This window comes from Cyprinodon tularosa, unplaced genomic scaffold (assembly GCF_016077235.1).
Source record: "Cyprinodon tularosa strain WSP-4 unplaced genomic scaffold, ASM1607723v1 ctg319, whole genome shotgun sequence".
Lineage (NCBI taxonomy): Eukaryota > Metazoa > Chordata > Actinopteri > Cyprinodontiformes > Cyprinodontidae > Cyprinodon > Cyprinodon tularosa.
In genome coordinates, this window is record NW_024039029.1 from 1,289,538 (window position 1) to 1,295,727 (window position 6,190).

The following is a 6,190-nucleotide window of genomic DNA, read 5'->3' on the forward strand; positions in this document are numbered from 1 at the left end:
AAAGTCAATGGTTACATCTCGGCACAGCAAAAGGTCCTGCAGCGCGTTAAGAGCAGCAGAAGCATTGCATCATGAGCTGCAAAGGCAGCAGCTGCTGGAGTTGGAAAAATGTTACTATTGCTGCTAGACGTGCCACATCAACTAATCAGAGAAGCTGACCTGGGAGCTGGCAGGGAGGTAGACACAGCACTGCTGATGCAGATCGCTGTGATCACTCCTCTTACACAGTTTAGTAACGTCTAAATTAACTTAAAATGTCGAAACCTGCCGGCAAAAAATGTTTGCTTTTATTAAACCTGGTGCCCGAACCTCCCAGCCGCCACGAAAAGAAGGGGAAAACCGCGAAGAGGCGACCAGGCTGGAGGCTGCTGATGAACTGGATTTCCAGTGACAGCGCACCACCATTATATAGGGGTCTGAGCAGCTCTGACGGCGAGATAATATTTGAAGGCAGGATGGTAATCTGGATGAACTGACTTCACAGATGAAGTCTTCAGGTGAACTTTTTAACTTAAAAACATTTTAAAACATTTTTTTTACCCACTGATCACAGCAAATATGTAATGGTTTTGGTTCTGTTCAAGTTTTATCTCTGAGTTTTCATTGGTCTTATTTCCATTCCATTGTACTCTAATTATTTTTAATTGTATTTGAGTTCTTATATATTTCTTGTTTGCTGTAAAGGGCAAAAAAGTATTCAACTATTCACCCTTGTTAAATAAACAGAGATCGATGGATTTCACTCAGTCGGCACTTTATTTTTCATATCTCTGCAAAGAGAGAACAGTTCATCATACAACCCTCATGGCACAGTATTCAGCCCCGTTCTGCCTGGGCAGTGTTCGCTCCCCCTAACTTACAACAATGGAAAATAGTCAGAGTCAAAACAAATTACAAACACTTTGGTTAACAGTAACATGTTATGAATAAACCTTGAGAAAGAATCTGGCTTGTTTTGGGAAGAAGCTACACTATATTGCCAAAAGTATTTGCTCACCTGCCTTGACTCACATATGAGCTTAAGTGACATCCCGTTCCTAATCCATAGGGTTCAATATGACGTCGGTCCACCCTTTGCAGCTAGAACAGCTTCAACTCTTCTGGGAAGGCTGTCCACAAGGTTTAGGAGTGTGTTTATGGGAATTTTTGACCATTCTTCCAGAAGCGCATTTGTGAGGTCGCACACTGATGTTGGACGAGAAGGCCTGGCTCTCAGTCTCCGCTCTAATTCATCCCAAAGGTGTTCTATCGGGTTGAGGTCAGGACTCTGTGCAGGCCAGTCAAGTTCATCCACACCAGACTCTGTCATCCATGTCTTTATGGACCTTGCTTTGTGCACTGGTGCACAGTCATGTTGGAAGAGGAAGGGGCCAGCTCCAAACTGTTCCCACAAAGTTGGGAGCATGGAATTGTCCAAAATGTCTTGGTATGCTGAAGCATTCAGAGTTCCTTTCACTGGAACTAAGGGGCCAAGCCCAGCTCCTGAAAAACAACCCCACACCATAATCCCCCCTCCACCAAACTTTACACTTGGCACAATGCAGTCAGACAAGTACCGTTCTCCTGGCAACCGCCAAACCCAGACCCGTCCATCAGATTGCCAGATGGAGAAGCGCGATTCGTCACTCCAGAGAACGCGTCTCCACTGCTCTAGAGTCCAGTGGCGGCGTGCTTTACACCACCGCATCCGACGCTTTGCATTGCACTTGGTGATGTATGGCTTGGATGCAGCTGCTCGACCATGGAAACCCATTCCATGAAGCTCTCTGCGCACTGTTCTTGAGCTTATCTGAAGGCCACATGAAGTTTGGAGGTCTGTAGTGATTGACTCTGCAGAAAGTTGGCGACCTCTTCGCACTATGCGCGTCAGCATCCGCTGACCCCGCTCCGTCAGTTTACGTGGCCTACCACTTCGTGGCTGAGTTGCTGTCGTTCCCAAACACTTCCATTTTCTTATAATACAGCTGACAGTTGACTGTGGAATATTTAGGAGCGAGGAAATTTCACGACTGGATTTGTTGCACAGGTGGCATCCTATCACAGTTCCACGCTGGAATTCACTGAGCTCCTGAGAGCGACCCATTCTTTCACAAATGTTTGTAAAAACAGTCTGCATGCCTAGGTGCTTGAATTTATACACCTGTGGCCATGGAAGTGATTGGAACACCTGATTCCAATAATTTGGATGGGTGAGCAAATACTTTTGGCAATATAGTGTATGTCTGGTCTACAAACACCCTCACGCAGGGAAAGGTGTGGCCTTGCAGGTGAAACAAACTGAGTGAAAACTTTTATAGTGAGTAAATAGATATAAATACATATAGTGAGAAAAGAGAAAGCTACATTTTCAGATCACATTTACTTTCTTGTGTCGGTCTCCTTTTCCCTAGCTCCATTCTGGCCTCTGTTTGCACCTGCTCCCAATATGCTAATTAGCCTGGTCTTTATTTATCTCTCCCATTTAATCTCCTCCTGTTCAGTCACTCTTTGCTGGTTTGTCATCATTTCTTTGCCCCCTTCTTATGAGTATTGCTGGTTTTTCCGTAAAAATTCAAAAAATATCCACCGGACTTAGTTTCCAAGATTTGAAGACGTTTCGCCACCTCTCCAGGAAGTTTTCTCAATTCAAGTGTCTTGATCCGCAGTGAGTTTGAGTCTTATATAGACAAAGCTTTGTATAGCTTGGAAACATGCGATACATGTTTCCAAGCGATACTATGACCTAGATGACTGAGAACCTTCATCAGCGTATTCCTGGTTCTCAGTTTTTGTGGATTAATGTTTTGAATTTTTGCTTCTGTTGAACTTTTGGTTAATTAAAACTTCAAGAAACCACTTCAGCTTGGGTTCCTGGATTTGGGTCCTGTCAGATGTCATCCTTCACTTGACAAAGTTGTAGTTCGCCGCATGGCTCTACCCCTTTCTAATTTCCCCCTTTCCTGTCAGCTTACTGTCTATAAAAAGAAGCCACTAGTGCTGTAACCCCCCCCCCCCCAAAAAAGAAAAAATCATAAGAAAACATATTAGAAGAAAGTTAATTAATATATTTTTCCATTTAAGGAAATGTTTCCTATTATAATACAGTTAAATAAAGCTTGCTTTGACGTATGTTTTTCCCCTTCTTCCTCTACTTCAAGTGTTTTTTCTATGACTTGAATTATTCTAGTTTATTGCAACATTCTGATTTCTGAGAAAGACTGAGTTTTAATTTATTTGTAAACAATGATCTTAAAAGTAAACATATTGAGTAATGGTAATAAGTATCATTTAGGAAGATATTCTGTTTTTTTTTTTAAATGCACCAAAATATCCATTAATTTAGTCACTATTGAGCCTTTAACATGCTTCCCTTGTGAAAAATTGAAAATCGAGCAAAGTCTGCTCTTCATAAATTGCAAGCTATTTTTGTTAACTGTAAAAGTTCTCTTATGGCACTAAATAATTTTTCATGAAAAGCAAAATGACCGTAATCATCACTGTCAAAGAAATTATCTTCCAGGCACAGTTGATTATCACTCAGGTGCAGCACATCGTCATGTTTTATTTCTGTACTGTCATTGCTGAAAAGAAAAAAAAATGCACAAGTCATGGGATGTGCAGAAAAAAACCTGAAAGACAGAAAATATTCTATTCAGGAAGGATTATACAATAGACTATCCTCCCAGGTATAGGAGGACTGGCCCCACAGACCCAGGAGGAGATCCCTAGGCCCCTTGGTGTGGGAAGGGGGTGGGCAGCTTGAATTCTAATGCTACGTTCAGACCGCACGCAGCAGGAGCAGCAAAAACACCCGTACTGCTTCATTTTTTATGCTTGTACAAGTTTAATTCTGACGCGCGACTGAAGCATCTTTGCTGCTCTCGTTGTGCGGTTAAAAATTGGGTCTGATGTGCGTTCGATGGAGCTACCCTATCCTTTCTTTGCCTGTAACAATGTCAGCTATATTTGCTGTTATAAATGGGTAAAAAGTACTTTTAATATGTTTTTAAGTGAGAAAGTACAACTGAGAACATAATCTGTACTGTCAGTTCATCCAGATTTCCATCCTGCCTTCAAATATTGTTTCTCTGTCGGAGCCGCTCAGACCCCCGTACACCGGCGGTGAACTGTCACTTCGAATCCCATTCAACAGCTGCCTCTTTACAGTTTTCTGCTACCATTCATGGCGGCTGAAAGGCGTTTTTCATGTAAGTAATCCAAACTACAGGCTCCAGAATTATAACAGTGAACATATTTTGCTGGCAGGTTTTGACGTTTTAAGTTACTTTTGGCATTAATAAACTGTTTCAGTGCCGTGATCATAGTTCTGTGTCTGTATCCCTCCCAGATCAACTTCTCTGATTGACTGACGTGGCGCGTCGTTAGCATTAGATGCTCAGAAGCTCATGACGGCCTGCTCCTGCAGCTCAAAAGGTGCTGCAGGACCCTTTGCTATGCCTTGATGCGCGTCAACCGTTTACTTTGCATGTAAACTAACTGCTTCTGCTGCCTCTGTTGCTTGCGATCTGAACATAGCATTGAGAAAAGAAAAAGATCGGGCGCCACCAAAGGGACCGCCATTGTAGCCCAGCCCTAGAGCTCAGATGCAGTGTTGTTGCCTGTTGGACAACATCTACATATGCTGCATGCAAGAAAGTTCTGTTTCACACTTGAACCTTAATATCAGGTTACAGTTTTTAGATCAAACAATTTTAATTTTTTAGACAAGGATAAGTGGGGTTCAGTTTTCAAAGGGTGATCTTATTCATCAAGGAAAAGATACCATTTAAACAAACCTGACAAAATCTGAATAGAAAATTCCCCCCTAAACATAAAGTTGATTGTCCCTTACCTCAACTACAGTCGCTGTCATCAAGCATTTGTGTAAATGGAAATTAGTTTTTTTTTATCACTTTGTTTAGCTCAACTGTCCTAAAGGTTGATTTTCAGTCAGCCACCGTAATCTTCTCAACATAAACAGTGCTTCTTTTGTCTTTGACAGGCATGTCCAAAAAATGTCCTGAAAGTCTGCTGTCCTATAGGTTTTCAGCTTCAGCACAGCTTATTTTGATGACTGCAGTCATCAAAAGCCTGTTAATCAGCTGTTGATGAAAATCAGCTGCAGTGTGCTCTAAAACCTCTAAAACCTGCAGGACAGCAGCCCTTGAGGACTGACTTTGGACATGCCTGGCCTTTGGGATTATCAAGTTGTTTTAAAGGGAAATATTCGATGAGAATGCATATCCTTGCTGACAAGCATTGTCTTGGGTCTTTAAAGTAATGGATGAAATGTTTTTGCTCAGCTTCCTTTGTATTGTTAAACACGGATGTCAGCTTAGGCAACTTGGTTCTGCTTTACAATTTACTTTGTGTTCTTATGTGACAGATGCACACATGCACAGTGGAGATTATTTTACTCCCAAGAACCAAATTTGTGTACTGGGACAAAGAATGGCCATCCGCAAAAACCACCTCTCTCTTTCAGAATGAAACTTGTTTCCAGTCAGAATGAAACAGATTAGAATCCTTAGTCTGACATTTTGCATTTAAAATTTTTGATCTGAACATGCCTTTATTCCAGTTAATTATGTCCATCTAATTGTATACAGTGTTTTTTCAACATTCATTTTTTTTAAGCATTTTTTTTTTTTTTGTTGCTTGTATCTAATAAGCATTTGATATTTGTTATCTAATTATATAATTACTATGCCATCTAAGGATATTTAATGAGTTTTTTGGCTATACATTATACACATAGGCTGATTTACATAGGCTGATTTAAAACCCCAGGAATTGTTTTTCCTATGGGTGAAAATAATCCTGAAGAACATGTAGTTGGATAGAAGCAGAAAAAAATAATAAAAATAAAAAATAATCAAAACCGTTACACAGTATTTGTATTGTAACTTGCTTTGTTTGCCTACAACATTTATGGTGGTATATTTAATTCTTTTTCACTTTGAATTGTTCATAGTATAATATTTGCTACTATAGCTTTTTGTGAGGTGAATGAGTCTGTATTCATTCAGGGAGAACAGACGTAAAATGTTCTGTTTGTCATGATCGCGGCCCCAGCAGCTGATCTGATTACTCACTTCATTCACTTGCCGTACTCTCCCATCTTATCCACCTGCTCCTGCTGCTTCATATACGGTTCAGCCCAGCTATCGGAGCCATATCATTATTTGTGTTGGTTATTCATGTTTGTTTG